The sequence below is a fragment of the Sminthopsis crassicaudata genome, chromosome 4 (genome assembly GCF_048593235.1).
Source record: "Sminthopsis crassicaudata isolate SCR6 chromosome 4, ASM4859323v1, whole genome shotgun sequence".
In the NCBI taxonomy this organism is placed as follows: Eukaryota; Metazoa; Chordata; class Mammalia; order Dasyuromorphia; family Dasyuridae; genus Sminthopsis; species Sminthopsis crassicaudata.
In genome coordinates, this window is record NC_133620.1 from 30039592 (window position 1) to 30059847 (window position 20256).

A 20256-nucleotide genomic window follows, 5' to 3' on the forward strand; every position below is an offset into this window, starting at 1 on the left:
TCCGAGCCTTCGCAGCCGCTGCCGTCTGGTGTCACATTCCAGCTCGGGCGTCACCTGATCCGGATCCGGGGCTGGGCCGGGCGGGGGCGCACGGGGGCCCCGATCCCGGCAGTCTCCCAGTCCCCTTGGGCCGCTCACCTGGCAGCTCCCCCGGGGCCGGCCCCTCCAGCTGTCGGTGGGCCTCGTGGCACCTGGGACAGCGCCCCGGGGCCGGGAGGGGAGAGAAAGGGCGCGAGTGTCTCCTCAGAAAGGTAGGTGGGCGGGGAGCGCCCGGGACACTCACGGAGGAAGGACTGGGGAGCCGAGGCTGAGAGCGGGGAAGGAAGGGCAGCCCGGGGAGGAGAGCCGGGGTCAGAGGCACTTCAATGGCGGTGGAGGGCAAGGGGACTCGGCGGTTACATCCTGGGAGGATTATTAGCTTGTCTTGACTGAGGCCATGCTCCTCGGCTCTCTCCTGAGGTTGGAGCCCTACCCCTTGGCCCCTGGCTGGGGAGGGCACAGAGTGAGGAGTGCCTGACTCACCGCCCTCCCAATGTTTGGGGCTCTCTGGGCTGGGCCCGGCACCCCCACCGGCCGGCCCTCCAGGTGAGTTTAGTCCCTGCTCCCTCAGAGAGCCCTGATTAGGGATGAGCCATTCACTGGGGCCCCGGGGAGCCCAGGCCTTGGGGCCTTGACAAGGCAGGGCTCACAATCCCGGGAGTCCTAAGGGCCCATTCTCTCAAAGGGTCCATCCCCCAACATTCAAGGCAACTTGACTAGGGAAGTCAGGCACTCCTTTTTCCCAGCTACAAATTCACAGCAGCAGAGAGCTTCTGGGTCTGGGGGGAGAGGGTCACTTCATCCTGACCCAGATCGGGATTTCCTTTGACACAAAAGTCTGACAGCTCATCTGGCCTCTGCTTGAAGACCTCCGGGGAGGAGGAGCTCCCTCCCAGTGGCAGACAATGCGGCCTGTTGCCGGACATCTGATTCCTGGAAGTGTTTCCTTATATCCGAGTGAAAGAGCCCTGTTCAGTCAACTAGAACATGACCAGTTCCTCTGTCACTCCACAGATATGAGGAGGCGTGTCCCCCTTGAGTTGTTTCCAATCCAAAACATCCCCTGTTCCTTAAGATGATTAACATTTGGCAGGATTCTGAATCTTACCTCATCTCGGTCTGCCTCTCACGCTAGATCCTCCTGTCCTTCCTCAATGGCCCCAGAAATGAACATGACACACGGACCATATGTGCTGAGCCCTGGGCAGAGGCCGGGGCACCCCCTCGTCTCCCTCATTCCGGGAGCCATGTCTATCTCATCAGCTTTTTGGCAGCCACGTCACACTGTGGATTAAAATAGTCTTTTTCCAGATCCTTTTCAAAGAAATTGCTCTCTTAACACATCCTCTCTCTTTACTGTACTTCAGTAATTAATGTTTTAAACCCAAGTATAAAATTTTACATTTAGTCCTACTGAAATTCAGAGCAGATTCATCATCAGCTTGCTGATTATCGTGGCCAGCTTCAAGCCATCTGCTCATTTGTTAATTGGGCCATCCCTGCCTTCACTTAAGCAACTGATCAAAATTATTGAACAGGACAGCCAGTCGGTAAACATTTTGATGCCTGCTTTCTGCCGGACGTCACGCTGAGTGACTGGAGACTTGTCTGTGGCATTAAGACTCCACTTGAAGGAACTGTCTCCACGGTGCTCACCCAGTCAGTCCCCAGGGCTCTCTGGGAAAGCCAGGATTGGAAACTCATGGAGTCACAAAAAAGCCTTGGAAAGCTCCTTGTACTGAGTCTCCTGGTCAAAATGATGGCTCCTTCCCACCCTGTGGCCCTTCCTTGTTCGTGGGGCAGAGCAGGGCAGGTCTCAGCCTTTTTCCCACCACAGCCTGTAACGGCTCCCCTGCCCCAAGTCTTCCCTCAGGTTAGGTACTCTCACTTCCTACAACCTGTACAGTATACTCATAGGTATCTATCTGTATGTGCATATTTACACATGTGTCTACACATAGATGTATTGCATATGTGGCTACATACATGTGAAGTGTATCTGTCTACATATGTGTCCACATATTTATTACATTGCATTGTTGTCTACATAGGTATGTATTACAGATGTGTCTACATATATCTATGCAAACATACATAGTCTAAACATAAATGCATTACATGCACTGTGCTGTCTGTACATGTGTACTGTGCATATGTATATGTATTGTATGTGTCTGCACACATGGATGTCTACATGTATGTGTTTGTGGGTGACTGTATGTGTAGGGAGAGGGAATAGCAGACTTGGGGGACAGGAAAAGCGGAAGGTGTGAATGGCAGTGATACGCAGCAAGCTTGGAGCCCTGGGGTGGACGTGGTCTGGGAAGGACTTTGAATGCCAGGGAGAAGAGTGTGCATTGGAGGGAAGAAGGAGCTGATCTGAAGGTTTCCGAGGTTTATGTTGGACGGTGACCTTGGGCAAGGGGGCCAGTGAGCAGAAGCAGGAGTTTTCTGGCACTCTAAAAGAGGGCTCTCATGTCTCTGCCAGGATCTGTCAGTCAGTCTCTGTATTACAGAGATGCCGTGATCCCGAAACAGGGTCCAGAAAAGGCACAAATGATTAAGGGGCCCTTAAAGTCCCCTAAGTACTGGCCAGTTTTATAGATTTCTACAAGGAGAAAGGACTGAGCAAGACCTTTACTTGGGCCATTACTTTGGGGGTATATCTAAGACTATTATTTTGGGGTACACCTAAGGCCATTATTTTGGGGTAACACCTAAAGCAGAGCTGGAGTAGGACTGGACCAGAGGAGAAAGGAGGGGGCCAGAGATTGAAATAGTACATGGTGGGGAAATAAGAACTCTTCTATGAACTGCTATCCTATGTAGACACCCTCCCACCCCCCAGAGGGATAAATGACATGATCTACATCCCAAAGATGGTCTCGCTTCTGCTACTTGCTCCCTGTTTGATCTTCAACAATGTCTACTCTCTGGTATCCATAAAATGAAAAAAAGTTGGACTAGATGATTTCAGAGGACCCTCCAGCTTTAATCTATGATCTGACCATCCAGGTAGGTGGGAGCTACAGCCACTGAAGAGAGAGGTCACATTTATGCTAAAATGTGGACTGCCGTGGACTCGGTTCTGGGAACAGGCTTCCTTACCACATGGCTCTCCCACTGTAATTGCCACCTAGGGAACCCTGAGGTAAGAGAGAAGGGCTGCATAGCTGTCACCAATTAGTCAGTCAATCAACAAGCATTTGCCTGGCACTCAGTAAGCACTTAATATATGTCTACTGTCAGTCAGTTAACAAGCACTTATTTATTTTTTAAATGAAAATTTTTTTCCATCAGCAAAAATCCATCTTCCCTACCTCCTAATTCACCCCACCTCCCAATTGAGAAAGAAAAACAAATTCCTGTCACAAACATGTAGAGTCAAGCCAAAAAAAAAAAAAATTCCACATTAGCCATGTCCAAAGAACATATGCTCCATTCTATATTCTGAGCCTTTGCCTCTCCACAGAGGGACAGAATGTTTCACCATGAATTCTCCAGAATCACTGCTGGTCATTAAGCCGCTCAGCGTTCCCAAGTCTTGCAGAATTGTTTATCTTTATAAGATTTTTGTCATCAAATCAATTATCATTCTGGTTCTCTTCATTCTACACCAGTTCATGTATTTTCCCAGCTTTCTCTAAACTACCCCTTCCCTCATTTCTCATAGGCAGCAGTGTTCCAACACATGTACCTACGCAACTTGGTCAGTCGCTTTTCGACCGTGGGAACCTCTCTCAGTTTCCAATTCTTTGCCCCCTCAAAAACAATGAGAAATATTGTTGTATAGAGTTCTTTCTGCTTAGGCACCTGTTAGGATTACTAAGTGAGAACTCAGGTTGTCTGGAGGGTGACAAGGTGAGAATTCAGGTTTTCTGGACAATTACAAGGTGAGAACTCAGGTTGACTTGATAAGAGGGGGCAAGCTCATTGGCTGGGGTGGTTCTTCCCAGAAGCCCTTGCATTATCCCACGCCCATTCTCTGGGAGGATAAAAAGAGACAGCAATGAGCGCAGAGGGCAGATCGGCCTGGAGAAGGATAAGAGCTGGAGGAGATTCAGAGCCAGGATTCAAGAAGAAAGACTCTGAATTGCATCAGGCTTGACGGAGCTCTCTGCAGGAAGGGAAGTCACTTCTTTGGACAAGAGTTAACAGCAACTGCCTGGAGACAACGGTTCGTTACAGGAAGAAGAATCTGTCGGAGAGATTTGAGTAGAAGACACAGCAGATCTCTTCCCAGAGAGCGATCTGGCAGCTTCTGGAGACGACAGCTCGCTACACTTGGCGTCCACACGTGGGGCAAGGACTTTTGCTTACCCTGACAAGAGGAGCTAGACCAGACCTTCGCAATTTGGCGCCCGAACAGGGACATGATACAGTCCTGATTCCAGTGGAAAAGCTTCTGATCTAGATCTCAGTCTCTCTGACCCAGAACCGTGAGTAACGAGGAAACTTTGTTAAAGATTAAGTGAGCGTGCTAATAGATAAATAAGGAACTTAACTTGTTAAGGGATAAACCAGGAATCTCTTATAGCTGCAATGGGGCAGATGTTAGCTATATTCAATCCCTGGACCTCAGCCGACTCATCCCCAGCCCCAGAAGCAACCTCAGCTCCACCCCCATTCAGGAGTGGTACTATAGAGAGTATAATCAACATAATTGAGGAGCAGAGTTTACTTGTAACCTGGGTACAGATTGCTAAACTCTTGGCTGCATTAAGACGCACATCTCCTTGGTTCTTAGAGGAAGAAAAGATAGATGTAGATAAATGGAAGCTAGTGGGATATGAAATGAAAGAATTTCAAGCAAAAAATGGGCCTCGTTCAATTTCTGCAGAAGTATTTTATATCTACAACATAGTTCAATTAGCCTTAAACTATCAAGCAAGTTGTAGGAGAAGGAAAAGTTCTAAAAATGAACAGAGGAGGAAGTGTGAGGAAAAAAGGAAAGATCAAGATCTTTCCCTAGAGCAAGAGGATTTAAATGAGGAATTATGGTATGATTCTCTTGAAGAAGCTTCAACCCTGCCTAGAGAACAGATTATTGACAGGCCCACATCAACCCCACCTTCAGAGATGGAGGAAGAAAGAGGGGAAGAGGCAGAAACACAAACAGAATTACCTGTGAAGCAGCCTAAGCCTATGACAAGATTAGAAAAAGCATTGGTTAAAGCTAAGAGAGAAGGACAGGATATAAGTGATTTTATACATGCATATCCTGTGATTGAAGAGATTGATTCTGTAGGTAAAAAAAGGAGAAGATATGCACCTTTAGATTTGAATAAAATTAAGGATTTGAAAAAAGGTTGTACCCTTTATGGGGCTACATCAGCTTATGTCAAAATGTTACTAGATGGTTTGTCTTATGAAGTCCTAACCCCGAATGATTGGAAATCCATAGCAAGGACATGTCTGGAACCTGGAGAAAATTTATTATGGCTTGCGGAATTTCATGAATTATGTAAAATTCAAGTCAGATGCAATTTGGAAATAGGAGTTAACACACAATTCACTTTTGAGCACTTAGCTGGTGAAGGTCAGTATGGAGAGAATTCGGAACAGATTCATTATACCATGACAATATATGAACAAATTGCTAAGGCTGCAATAAAAGCTTGGGGTGTCCTTCCTGGACAGAAAGATCATGGAGAGGCTTTCACTAAAATACAGCAAGGTCCCAATGAACCTTTTGCAGATTTTGTGGGACGTTTGCAAACTGCTGTCAAAAGAACTATTGGAGAAAATTCAGCTACAGAAATAATGACCAGACATCTGGCTAAGGAAAATGCCAATGAGATTTGCAAAAGAATTATATGGGGATTAGACAAAGATGCTCCTTTAGAGGAGATCATAAGACGCTGTGCTACAGTGGGAACAAATGCTTTTTACACCCGGACTATGATGAATGTGGAAAGGCAGGGTCCCTCCTGGCAAGGGCCTTCTAGAGAAACTCGGCGATGTTTTCAATGTGGAAAAATTGGGCATCTAAGAGCTCAGTGTAGATATGGAGATACAGTGAGAAGACAGGGTGAGAGAAGACCCAAAACCCCATGTCCAAAATGCAACAGAGGACTCCATTGGGCATCAGAGTGTAGAATAATTCAGGGAAATGGGATGAGGGGCCCAGGTCCAGGGCCCCAGGCAAAAAAGACTTGGGGCATGATGGCAGCTGATGTTACACCCAAAGAACCTTTAGAAGGCCAGGACTCTGATTTAATCAATCAGCAGAAAAGCAATCACATGGCAGAAAGGGATTACCTGATAAGTGAGTCAAAAGGCAATCAGATTGCAAAAATGGATTACACTTGGGGAGAATACAGGCCTTTTAAACCAACAGGGCTGTGCCCAGTGCAAACAACTCCAATGTAATTGTCAGATGATGAGAAGAGATTTAGAAAGTGGTAAATAGAAGGAAATTAGATAGGTTAACTGCCTGGGAGAGAGGGTTTGCTTGTATTTCTTCAGCAGGAGAAGGAATCAGATGGGTGCCAACGAGTCATATTCGCCTTGTCCATCAGAGAGAGACAGAAAAAGAGAAAGATCTCAAAATAAAGGAGAAGATCTAAGAAACATCTGACACTGAAAGAGCCATTGGACTTCCTCACACAAGATGAGACTAATGGACAATGGACTTATGGACATTTATAAATTTTCAATTTATGATTATGTTATATACTTCTAGCATGTGTTATGTTACTATGTTACTATGTGCTTATGTAATTCATGTAATTATCTGTAATACTTCCCATATTGATGGATTTATGTTTCAAGGTCATTTATGTAATTATCTGTAATACTTCCCATATTGATGGATTTATGTTTCAATGTCATTTATGTAATTATCTGTAATACTTCCCATATTGATGGATTTATGTTTCAAGGTCATGACTGTCCTATGTTCTAAATCAAAAGAAAGGGGGAGATGTTAGGATTACTAAGTGAGAACTCAGGTTGTCTGGAGGGTGACAAGGTGAGAATTCAGGTTTTCTGGACAATTACAAGGTGAGAACTCAGGTTGACTTGATAAGAGGGGGCAAGCTCATTGGCTGGGGTGGTTCTTCCCAGAAGCCCTTGCATTATCCCACGCCCATTCTCTGGGAGGATAAAAAGAGACAGCAATGAGCGCAGAGGGCAGATCGGCCTGGAGAAGGATAAGAGCTGGAGGAGATTCAGAGCCAGGATTCAAGAAGAAAGACTCTGAATTGCATCAGGCTTGACGGAGCTCTCTGCAGGAAGGGAAGTCACTTCTTTGGACAAGAGTTAACAGCAACTGCCTGGAGACAACGGTTCGTTACAGGAAGAAGAATCTGTCGGAGAGATTTGAGTAGAAGACACAGCAGATCTCTTCCCAGAGAGCGATCTGGCAGCTTCTGGAGACGACAGCTCGCTACAGGCACCTCTATCAAATAGATAACTATAAAGTGCTGAGCACAGTGCCTGGCACTCTATATGTTAGTTCTTATCGTCATCATTATTGCTGTTGCCTCCTTTTCCCTCCTGTTTCATTGTTCCTTAAATTGTATTTCTGTACTGAACTTTATGGGTGTGCTCTGTGTGTGTGTGTATTTATTGGGTGTCTCAAAAATCTTAAACTTTAATAGCTTAAAACTGCATTAAAATTTTGGGGACACTCTGTCCTCTTTCCTCCTTTGAGCAGTCCAGATGAGATAAGACTCAAGTGTTACCTCTCCTCCTCCCCCTTCCTTAGTCTATATAGACTTCTTGTTGGGCACTGACTCCTTGAGATAGTTTTTCCTGACCTTCCCCTCCTTTTCCATTGTCCTTTTAGAATGATCGAAACATAATAAAACCACTCCCACGGTCCTCAGTCTATTTAGAGACTTTGCCTGGGACCTCCTAGCTCTGGAACAGTCTACCACACCTGTGTTCTGTTCCTCCCTGAGACTCACACCCATTCCTCCCTTTTCCTATCAGTGAGCAAGAGCCTCCATTTTGTGGAAAAGACCAGGCTAGCTGGATTTCAATATCCTCCTGATCCTGTTCCGGATTTCCTGTCCCTCACACCCTCCTTGATCTTCAGTTTCCTTTTGTTCATTGCTTTCCAGGGTGGAGGTGAAGGGTAGGGAAGACTGTTGAGGGGATTAAAATGAAATCTACTCCAGTTTAGGGACTGTTTTTCTTTTTATCTGTATTTGTTTGTGCTGTGCTTAACACCAGGCCAGGTATTTGTTGCTGTTCATTTGCAAAGCAATGTTGATTCTTGGGGACCCCACGAACCAGAACACTCCAGGCCCTTCTGTCCTCCATTAATTTCCCAAAGTCTGTCCAAGTTCTATCCTCCTCCTCCTCTGCCATCTCCTTCTCCTTTTCCCTTCAATCTTTCCTAACATCAGGAGCTTTTCCAATGACTCCCATTTCATTATGTGGTCAAAAATATTTAAGTCAGCTATAGTATTTGACCTTTCAATGAACAGTCTGAATCAATTTCTTTAAGTATTGACTGATCTGATCTTTCTCTGCGAAGGACTCTCAAAAGTCTTCAGGACCACAATTCAAAAGTATCCATGCTGCAGCACTTGGCTTTCCTTACAATCCAACTCTCACAATCATACATAATGGAAAGACCATAGGGTTTTTTTTGTTTGTCATTTAATTTTTTTTTATTTATTAATTTTTATAATTATAACATTTTCTTTGACAGTACATATTCATAGGTAATTTTTTTTTTTTTTTTACAACATTATCCCTTGTACTCCCTTCTGTTCCAAATTTTTCCCCTCCTTCCCTCCACCCCCTCCCCTAGATGGCAGGCATTCCCATACATATTAAATATCTTAGAGTATATCCTAGGTACAATATATATGTGCAGAACCGAATTTTGTTGTTGTTGTTGTTGCAAAGGAAGGATTGTATTCGGAAGCTAAAAATAATCTGGGAAGAAAAACAAAACAAAACAGTGCTCACAAAGACCATAGATTTGATTATATGGACCTTTGTTAGCAAGGTGATAGCTCTGCCTATCAGCATGCTGGCCAGATTTGACTTGATTTTCCTTCCAAGGAGGAAGCATCTTTTCCTTCCATGGCTGCAGTTGCTGTCAGAGTGATCTTTGAGCCCTAGAATATAAAATCTGACACCGATTCCATTTCTTTTCACTGTATGTGGCAGGGAGTGATGGGACCCATTGCCATGATAGTAGTTTTTGATGGTGTTTTTTTTTGTTTGTTTGTTTTAATGTATAGAGCTTTGGGCCAGCTTTTACACTTTCCTTTTTCATTATTATCAAGAAACTTAATTCTCCTTCAGTCTCTGCCATCAGAACAATATCTTCTGCAAATCTGAGATTGTGAATTTCTCCCAGGAACCTTAATTCTGGCTTTTGATTCATCCATCCTAGAACTTCACACAATGTAGTCTGCATATAAGTTAAATAACCTTGTTGCACACGGTTCCCAATCTCAAATTGTTGGGGATGTGTAGGCTTTTGATGAGACAAGGCGCGGGTGAAGTAAAAGAATTTACTAAATTAAAAGTTTAAGTTTATTATAAATCATGAAGAGATCTCAGTGGAGCAGAACTCTGAGATGGAATTAGAGTTCTGTCCCTTCTGCCCACCTGCCCATTCTTCCCACCCTCCGTCTATATGATTTGAGACAATACAGAGCTATTGGGTTTGAATAGGCTTCAGTAAGGCTATAGAAAGTTTGATTAGTGATAGTTCAAATTGTTCAGAGCTTAAGTGGAGGTACTTAACGTGAATTCAGTTCTATTGAAAGTTAAGTAGGGGTACTTAGCTTTAGTTCAGCTCTTCTATAGAAAACTTGGGTGGTGTCAGCTGAACTCTATAGAAAGGTAAATTAGTGGTACTTAACAGAGGTGGGGTTGGGCTGGCTTCTAGGTCAGGACAACATGGAATGTGACTCTTTTTAGCATCTCCAGCCTCAGTTTCCCTTGTCAGATTTAATTCCTTTATTAAGAGGGCGGTTGCAGCTACCGCTCTAAAACAGGAAGGCCATCCTAGAGAAACTGAGTCCAGCTTCTTTGAAAAAAAGGCCACTGGCCTGGGATCTGGTCCCAGAGACTGAATAAGGACTCCCAAAGCCTGCCCGAGCCTTTCATCTACATATAGAGTGAAAGGTTTCTGTAAGTCAGGCAGGGCAGAGCAGGGGCAGAGGTTAACTTAGCTTTCAGGGTTTTAAAAGCATTGGCCTGCTCAGGTCCCCATTCGAGAGGAAGGTTATGGGGACCTTGAATAGAATCATAGAGGGGCTTAGCAATAATCCCAAAGTTTGGAATCCAGATTCTGCAGAAGCCCGCCATACCTAAGAAGGTTCTCAGCTGTTTTTTAGAAACAGGAGGTGGGATACTTAAGATAGCCTGCTTCCTCTCGTCAGTTAGAGAGCGAGGGGTGGGGGTGAGATTGTGACCCAAATATTTGACAGATTGGCAGGCAATGTGGGCCTTGGATAGAGAGACCCTGTAACCTCTTGAGGCTAAGAAATTCAAGGTTTTTACAGTCGCTGCCAGAGACTCTTCCCTAGTAGGACTGCAGAGCAAGATATCATCCACATATTGAATAAGGCTGCTGCCAGGCAGCTCAAGATCTCTCAAATCTTTAGCTGGGGCTTGCCCGAATAAATGTGAACTGTCTCTAAAACCTTGAGGGAGGACTGCCCAGGTTAATTGACGAGGAAGTCCACCTGGCTTTGCCCATTCAAAGGCAAAGAGAAATTGGCAGTCCTTGTGCAGAGGAATACAAAAGAAAGCATCTTTTAGGTCCAGGGTAGTAAACCATAGAGTATTTCCTGGGATCTGGGTAAGTATAGTATAAGGATTAGGTACTATGGGATGGATTGGGATAACTGCTTCATTAATTGCCCTTAAATCTTGTACCATACGATAATCCCCATTCGCTTTCTTAACGGGAAGGATAGGAGTATTACAGGGAGATAGGCAGTGGACCAGAAGTTTAAACTTCCGGAACTTCTCAATCAAAGGCTGTAACCCGATCCTGTCCTCCTGCTTAATTGGATACTGCCATCTATGTGGGAACACAGTAGGATCCCGTAGCTTAACGAGGACTGGTGTAGCATGCGTTGCCCTTCCAGGAAAGCCCTGATCCCAGACAGAAGTGTCTATGTTCTCCCAGATTTCATAAGGAACATGGGAAGGTCTCAGAAGGAGCACAAATATATCACTTGGAGATTTGAGCAGAGAGAATTGGGTTCCCAGCTTCTCCATTAAATCCCGACCCAATAGAGGAGTGGAACAGGAAGGAATAATTAAAAAGGAGTGTGGAAACAGCAAATCTCCATATCTACAAGGTAGAGGAAAAGTTTCCAAGCAGCTCTGGAGGTTCCCTTCAATCCCCATTAATTTATGGGGGGAGGGGCACATTGGACCAGAGTGGGATAATAGAAGTGAAAAACAGGCCCCAGTATCAAATAGAAAATTAACGTGTTTACCTGCCATGTCTAGAGTCACCCTGAGTTCGGCTGCACTGATGGAGAAAGGTGGGGCCTCGCCGAACCCCGGGCCCTGTCATTCCCAGTCCTGAGAGGACTGGAAGGCGAGGTTTGAGGCAGTGGCTCTACCCCTCTCTGGGCAGTCCCTTTTCCAGTGTCCTTCCCTGTAGCGAGCTGTCGTCTCCAGAAGCTGCCGGATCGCTCTCTGGGAAGAGATCTGCTGTGTCTTCTACTCAAATCTCTCCGACAGATTCTTCTTCCTGTAATGAACCGTTGTCTCCAGGCAGTTGTTGTTAACTCTTGTCCTTAGAAGTGACTTCCCTTCCTGCAGGGAGCCCCGTCAGGCCTGATGTAATGCAGAGAGTCTTCTTCTATCTCTGAGAGTCCTCTTTTATTCTCCCAGAGAATGGGCGTGGGATAATGCAAGGGCTTCTGGGAAGAACCACCCCAGCCAATGAGCTTGCCCCCTCTATCAAGTCAACCTGAGTTCTCACCTTGTAATTGTCCAGAAAACCTGAATTCTCACCTTGTTACTATCCTAACATCTCCCCCTTTCTTTTGATTTAGAACATAGGACAGTCATGACCTTGAAACATAAATCCATCAATATGGGAAGTATTACAGATAATTACATAAATGACCTTGAAACATAAATCCATCAATATGGGAAGTATTACAGATAATTACATAAATTACATAAGCACATAGTAACATAGTAACATAACACATGCTAGAAGTATATAACATAATCATAAATTGAAAATTTATAAATGTCCATAAGTCCATTGTCCATTAGTCTCATCTTGTGTGAGGAAGTCCAATGATTCCTGCTGGTTTTAAAGTTCTTTAACAGTCTTCTTATTATCCATGCTCTTTCAGTGTCAGATGTTTCTTAGATCTTCTCCTTTATTTTGAGGTCTTTCTCTTTTTCTGTCTCTCTCTGATGGACAAGGCGAATATGACTTGTTGGCACCCATCTGATTCCTTCTCCTGCTGAAGAAATACAAGCAAACCCTCTCCCCCAGGCAGTTAACCTATCTGGTCCCTTCCATTCACCACTTTCTGGATCTCTCCACATCACCTGGCGATTATCTAAGGACAGTGGAGATGCTCTCACTGGACACTGCCCTTCTGGTGGGTTATAAAACCTGTCTGCTGGAGCCAGCGCATCTTTGTCAAAAATTAGAAAATTAATGGTATAGAGAACTAAATTTAGAAGTTCCCTAGGGCTACCTGTGGCTCCCCCTTTCTTTTGTTTTTGGAGGAGTGTCTTAATATCTCTGTTTCTTCTCTCTACTATTGCCTGCCCTTGAGGATTAAAGGGTATGCCCGTGGTATGTAAAATCTTATACTGTGCACAAAAGTGTGTAAAATGTTTGGACGTATATGCAGGTCCATTGTCTGTTTTTATTGCTTGTGGCACACCCATAATTGCAAAAGCTTGTATAAGCTTTTTTTTTTTTTTTTTGGCGCCCTGTTCGGGCGCCAAATTGCGAAGGTCTGGTCTAGCTCCTCTTGTCAGAATAAGCAAAAGTCCTTGCCCCACGTTGGGCGCCAATTGTAGCGAGCTGTCGTCTCCAGAAGCTGCCGGATCGCTCTCTGGGAAGAGATCTGCTGTGTCTTCTACTCAAATCTCTCCGACAGATTCTTCTTCCTGTAATGAACCGTTGTCTCCAGGCAGTTGTTGTTAACTCTTGTCCTTAGAAGTGACTTCCCTTCCTGCAGGGAGCCCCGTCAGGCCTGATGTAATGCAGAGAGTCTTCTTCTATCTCTGAGAGTCCTCTTTTATTCTCCCAGAGAATGGGCGTGGGATAATGCAAGGGCTTCTGGGAAGAACCACCCCAGCCAATGAGCTTGCCCCCTCTATCAAGTCAACCTGAGTTCTCACCTTGTAATTGTCCAGAAAACCTGAATTCTCACCTTGTTACTATCCTAACACTTCCCTGTGGCATGTAGGACAAGGATCTGGAGGCTTTTTCTGGGGGCATGTTCTCGCCCAGTGACCCTGCCTCTTGCATTTAAAGCACGAACGGGTCTGATCTCTAGAAATGGCGGCCGCTAAAAGCTGAGCCTGTTCTTTATTTCTGGCTCTGGCCCTGCGATCCTTCTCCATTGTTGCTGCCTGGTCTCTATTATTGAACACCCCAAAAGCAACTTCTAATAATTGAGTCATGGGGGTTTGAATCCCTCAGGCCAATTTTTGTAGTTTCCTTCTGATCTCTGGGGCAGACTGGTTAATAAAATGTATGCTAAGAACTGTGACACCCTCCTGAGAAGTGGGGTCCAGATTAGTGTATTTTCTCAGGGCCTCTTCCAATCGACCTTGGAAGAGAGCGGATTCTCCTCAGCTGTTTGAGTAATCCCTCTGAGCTTGTCATAATTGATTTGCTTTTTGATTCCTTTCCACATGCCCTCAATGAGGCAGGTTAGTAGGTGATCTCTCCTCTCTCTATCCCTGCTTCCTTCCTGATAGTTCCATGAGGGGTCTGATGGAGGTACAGCAACAGCCCCTGCCTGGTACCTAGCAGGGTAGGAGGAAGCCATATCATCCCCGAATTTCTGAGCTAAATCCCAGATTCGCCTTTTCTCCTCTATGGTACAAGAAGAGGAGATTATAATATTATTATCTCCCCAGGAAAGATCATATTGGAGGGTGATGGCTTTGAATCCACCAATATATGTCGGGAGCCAAGGGCTTCAGCCCAGGTGTCTCTCCCCCCAAGTGGGCCTTACCCTCAGACAAATTGTTCTGAGAATTGGCCGACCATAGAATATCCCAGCATTGTATACTGTTCCTGTTCATTGAACCAGCCATTCCCATGTTCCTTTCCCAGACCCAACCCTACTTCTCTTTCTCATGCTTTTTGCTATATAGACTGTACCCCTAGAGAAATAAACAGAGACCTTGACAAGAATCTGCTTGGTCTGGCTCTTCTTTCTCGCCCGTTTCTCTTTCAGGCTGGGTCCCCCTCAACTCCCTGAATAACTGAGTCCCGGTGGACGGGACAAATATATTTAGTAGGATCCTCAGAATATCTGCCCAATTTTTCCTTGATTTGGGAGAGATCCGACATGGAAAAGGGCACTTGTACTCTGAGTACTCCCCCCTGAGGGTCGGCGACTTCTCTCAAGGGGAAGAGATTAGAAGGAGGCTCCTGATCTACAGCTGTAGCAGAATCAGGCTCCTGTGGAGGAGAAGGGGAATCTACAGCTTCAGCCCGAGGAGGGCAAAGGCCTTGATACTGGCCGGCCTCAAAGGGAGGCAGAAGGGATTGGGTTGAGGAGAAAGGCAGCCCACTTCATGTATGAGAAGGACTAAGAAGTGGGGGTTGGGCATTTCCAGAACTTGACTCCGGTGGAGAGGGGAGTTCTATATCTTTGGACCCTGGGTCCTGTTTCTGATGAGGAGGAGGTTCTGGAGTACAAGTGTTCTGCTGAGAGCCGGAGGGTGGAGCAGACGCTTCTTGTGCCCTTGAAGGAGTGGAGAAGAGAGGATCGTCTAAAAGATCAATTTCTTCCTCTCCATTAGATTTGGCAAGTATCGCTTTGCAATTTGGCCTTGGTTCAGCGTCCTGCGCTAGAGCCATGAAGGCCTGAACATAAGGGACTTCAAACTAATGAGGGAAAGGAAAGGGGGAACCCCATTTGTCGGCGCATAGATCCCATGAAGCGCAGTGTCCCCTGTAAAATGAATTCACAGGCCCGGAAACCTAGATTGATAAAAGTTTATTGTAGGAATTTGGAAGTAAACCTCAGAAAGACACCAGGGCCAAAGGTGGCCATTGGCAGGCAGGGACCCTTACATGGCTGGAAGAATACCATGTGTTGGCTGGGAGGGCTCCTGCAATGAGGGCGTTCCAACTTGTTTCTTTTATACCCAAAAGATGATGGGCGGTACCCAGTTCTGGCGGGCTTTTCAGTTAGCCCAGATCAGGTGAGGGCTGGGAGAAGCTGAGCTGAGAGTGGGGGGCTGGGCCCGGATATTCAAAGGGTGCCTTTGACCAGAATTTGTGAATCAAGGTCAGTCATGGGTTGGGCAATTAGGAATCTTAAAGGGACCCCAACCCTCATCAATAGCACTTCCCTTGTCTCTTTCAATATAAGTCCAACTCCTTAATAATTTTATAATCTGTTGAGCCAAATATGGGCCATCTTTGCTGGCCGCCTAGAAGGTACTTTGGCCAGGTATTTTTGGAAAAATGAATTAGCTTTTTTGTTTTGAGATCTCTTATGCCAAATTTGTCTTTGTTTTTTAAGAGACACCCTAGAGGTGAGTCTTTAGGAATGGATGAGATAAATTGACCCATTCTTGCCTTAAGCCTCAAGAAGCCCAAAAGCCTTAAGAGCCGTAAAGCACCCCAAATTTTTCCCAATAGCTCCTTCGTTCTCCAAGGCGTCCCTTGAGAGAGAGAAAAAAGAAATCGCAGAAATCCTTATCGCAAGCGTCCCCACGAGTAAGGATTTTGCTCGGGCAGACAAAGTTGATCCGGATCTTTGGCTGCTCACAGCTATGGGGGTTCAGAGAAAGAGGGGGCTTACCTACAACTGGCTCTGTCAATTCCCCGTAGGAGGCCACCAGGTTTGTTGGGGATGTGTAGGCTTTTGATGAGACAAGGCACAGGTGAAGTAAAAGAATTTACTAAATCAAAAGTAAAATTAAAAGTTTAAGTTTATTATAAATAATGGAGAGATCTCAGTGGAGCAGAACTCTGAGATGGAATTAGAGTTCTGTCTGTACTGCCCACTTGCCCATTCTTCCCACCCTCCCTCTATATGATTTGAGACAATACAGAGCTATTGGGTTTGAATAGGCTTCAGTAAGGCTATAGAAAGTTTGATTAGTGATAATTCAAATTGTACAGAGCTTAAGTGGAGGTACTTAACGTGAATTCAGTTCTATTGAAGTTAAGTAGGGGTACTTATCTTTAGTTCAGCTCTATAGAAAATTTGGGTGGTGTCAATTGAACTCTATAGAAAAGTAAATCAGTGGTACTTAACAGAGGTGGGGTTGGGCTGGCTTCTAGGTCAGGACAACATGGAATGTGACTCTTTTTAGGGTCTCCAGCCTCAGATTCCCTGTCAAAATCATGTTCTATGTTCAGTTCTAACGATTGCTTCTTGGCCTGCATACAAGTTCCCCGGGAGACAAGCTGATCTGGTATTTACAGCTCTCTGAAGACTTGTCACCTTTTTTGTGATCTGCACATTGAAAAAAAATTAACACAGAAGTAGGTTGTTGTTGTTTTCTGGAACTCCCTTGTTTTCTCCATAAACCAGTGAATGCAGCAATTTGGTCTCTAGTTCCGCTGCCTCTTCAAAAACTAGCCAACTCTTTTGGTAATTCTTAGATTTTATATTGCTGAAATCTAGTTTATAGAATCTCTTTTTTTCTTCGCTCTGAGGCAATTAGGGTTAAGTGACTTGCTCAGGGTCACACAGCCAAAGTGTTAAGTGTCTGAGATCAGATTTGAACTCAGTTCCTCCTGACTTCAGGGCCAGTGCTCTACTTTATTTATAGAATCTTAACCAAACCTTGCTGGCATGTAAAATGAGCACAAATGTTCGATTATTTGAGCATTCTTTGGCATTGCCCTTCTTTAGGTTTGGGGCAAAAACTGATCTTTTCCAGCCCAGTGGCCACTGCTTAGTTTTCCGAGTTTGTTGACATATTGTGTGAAACACTTTAACAGTATTTTAAATCTCTCAAATGGAATTCTGTCACCATCTCTAGGCTTATTATTAACATTGCTTCCTAAGGCTTACTTAACTGTCTTCTCTAGGGTGCCTGACTCTAGGTGAGTAGTTACCCTACCCTCCTGCTTATCAGTGATGTTAAGATCTTTCTTTCTTGCATAGTTCTTTATATTTTTGCCACCTTTTTAAAATTTCTTCTACTTCTGTTAAATTCCTACCATTTTTGTCTTTTATCATGCCCATTTTTTCATGAAACATACCCTTAACATCTCTAATTTTCTTGAAGAGATCTCTTTCCTTTCCCACTTAATTATTTTCTTCTATTTCTTTGCACTACTCTTTTAGGAAAACCTTTTTCACCTTGCTAATTTTCTGGAATTCTGCATTCACCTGGTATAGCTCTCCCTTTCTCTTTTACCTTTAATCTCCTTCTTTGATCAGCTATTTTAATGCCTCATCAGATGACTGTTTTTGCTTTCTTTTACTTCTTTTTCTTTGGAATGCTTTCTGTCACTGCCTCCTATTGTACATTTCTGAACCTCTGTTTATCGTTCTTCAGGCCTTCTTTCTACCAAATCCAATCCCTTAATCTATTCATCACTTACTCTTCATATTCATTAGAGGTGGGGCCTAAAAGTCCTCTTACATATCAAGGGATTTTTTTTTTTTTTTTAAAATAATCATACCTATGTGGTCTAATGGTTTTCCCTAATTTCTTCTATGTAAGCCTGAATTTTGAAATAAGAAACTTACAGTCTGAGCCACAGTCAATTCCTGGATTTGTTTTAACTGATTGTGTAGAGTGTCTCCATCTTTGGCCCCAAAGCATATAATCAATCTGATTTTGATATTGACTATCTGGCAATGTCCATTTGCAGAGTCACCTTCTGGGTTGTTGAAAGTGTGCTTGCTGTGACCAATGAGTTACTTTGACAAAATTCTATTAGTCTCTGCCCTGCTTCATTTTGTACTACAAGGCTAAACTTGCCTGTGATTCCAATTATCTTTTGATTTCCTACTTTAGCATTCTAATCCTATATAAAAATGTGACTGAATCATTGCTTTGTCATAACAGTAACAGAGGGATTTGCATAGTTTAATGAAATCATGAACTATGCAGGGTTAACCAAGACAGCCATGTCACAGTGGAGTATCCTGACAAAGGGTGATCCACGGAGAAGGAAATGGCAAGTCACTCAGAGTCTTTGCCAAGAAAATCCCATGGACCGTCATGAGTGATGACAGATATGACATCAAGGTTGAGCTCTTTGGGTCAGAAAGTGTCTGACGCACTAGTGGAGAAGAGCAGAGTTCAACTACAAGTAGCTGCAGAAAAAATGAAGTGGCTGGATCCAAACTGAAAGGAAGTCCAATGGTGGATATGTCTGGTGAGAAAATGAAAACCCAACACTGTGAACATCAATAATGGATAGGAACTTGGAATGTGATATCTATGACCAAGGTAAGCGGGATGTGGTCAGACAGACAGAAAGACTAAACATCCACATTGTGGGTGTCAGGGAACTTACATGGACCAGAATGGCTGAATTGAATTCAGGTGATCACTACATCTATTACTGTGGCCACAAAACCTTTAGAAGAAATGGAGTAGCTCAAATAGTCAATGAAAGGGTGAAAAAAGGAGTATAGGAGTATATTCTCAAAAAATGACAGGCATTTAGTAGTTGCTTAATAAATGCTTTTTTTTCTTCGTCCTTCTTCTGATCCTTGATGATGAAAGGATTCAGAGAGAACTTGTGTATCATCTCCCCATATTAGAATGTAAAGTATATCCTTGTTTGGTCCCTTATAATTATTTGCTTATGTTCCACTTTGTATATTTCTCTTGGCTTCTGCATTTCCACCTCAAAGTTTCCATGCAGCCTGATCTTTTCATCAGTAATGCTTGGAAATCTTTTTTTTTTTTTTCACTTAAAGAACATTTTCCTCTATAAGATTATATTCAGTTTTGCTGGGTAAATTATTCTCCTTTGCCCTCGAAAATATCATGTTACAAGCTCACCATTCCTTTATAGTGGTGGCTAAATTGTGCGTAATTCTGACTGGCTTTTTGGTTCTTGAATTCATTCTTTCTAGCTGATTGCAACATTCTTTTCCTTTGACTTGGAAACTCGGGATTTTAGCTATACAGCTAGATCCTGATTCGTGTTAGAATAATGAATCTTGTGAATTGATCATATTATTCAGATTCACTATTTGATGTAATAATCATATATAAAATAAGCAGTTGATCCCAGCCCAATAAAAATATGTTAAAAAAACTAAAATTAATTTCTTATTTGTTTATTAACATAAGAATAGCAAAAAATAAGAAACTATTTCTGATTCAAGTTTAAGTAGTTATAGAAAACAAAATTTAAAAATTTAAAAATTACTGAATATCTTATCTAAAGATAACATCTATATCAATGTTAAGACAAAAACATGGGGCAGCTAGGTGGTGCAGTGGATAGAGCACCAGCCCTGAATTCAGGAGGACCCAAGTTCAAATCTGTTCTCAGACACTTAACACTTCCTAGCTGTGTGACCCTGGGCAAGTCACTTAACCCCAGCCTCAGGGAAAAAAAAAAAAAAAAGACAAAGCATCGTTATTTCCATTTAAAATATCTTTGCAGCCATGCTCTGCTGTCTTTTCTTTCTTTGAATCTTCATACATGCACTGGTAGGTGTAGAATTTTATGCACACTTCAGTGAATTTGCATGCTGTCATTCTTACAAAATTAGCCAAATATATCGATTGACTTGGGACGTTATCTAAAATCAAGAAGGCCTTAAATGTGGTATTGTTATCCTCGAAAAAGTTTTTAACAAGTTGGGCTGAAAAACAGTCTTCAAAATCAGCTTTGTCACCCATGCTTTTGTTTAGCTGCCGAAGAACTAAAATTGATCCATGACAGATCTTGAAGATTTTGAAAATTATAGGCAAGTATAGATTTTAATTTAAAATCTCCTTTTAGAAAATCCCCTTCAGCATTACCTCCTAACAAAAGTGTCAGGTGATTCTTAAATAATTTAAATCAGGTAGAAATTTTTCTTTCCAAGAAATTTAAGTTCATCTTTTCCCAAAATAAGT

General features: G+C 43.5%; 2 long non-coding RNA genes across 2 annotated transcripts in view; one reads left to right on the top strand and one right to left on the bottom strand.

Moving 5' to 3' along the window:
* The window catches only part of LOC141541754 (uncharacterized), a 21995-nt gene continuing 1739 nt past the window's right edge, over positions 1 to 20256 (top strand). The window contains exon 1 of the long non-coding RNA XR_012481891.1: positions 1 to 251. This is a non-coding gene — a long non-coding RNA (uncharacterized LOC141541754). The remainder of the gene's footprint in view (positions 252 to 20256) is intronic.
* LOC141541755 (uncharacterized) overlaps positions 16121 to 20256 on the bottom strand; it is a 14153-nt gene continuing 10017 nt past the window's right edge. The window contains exon 4 of the long non-coding RNA XR_012481892.1: positions 16121 to 16667. This is a non-coding gene — a long non-coding RNA (uncharacterized LOC141541755). The remainder of the gene's footprint in view (positions 16668 to 20256) is intronic.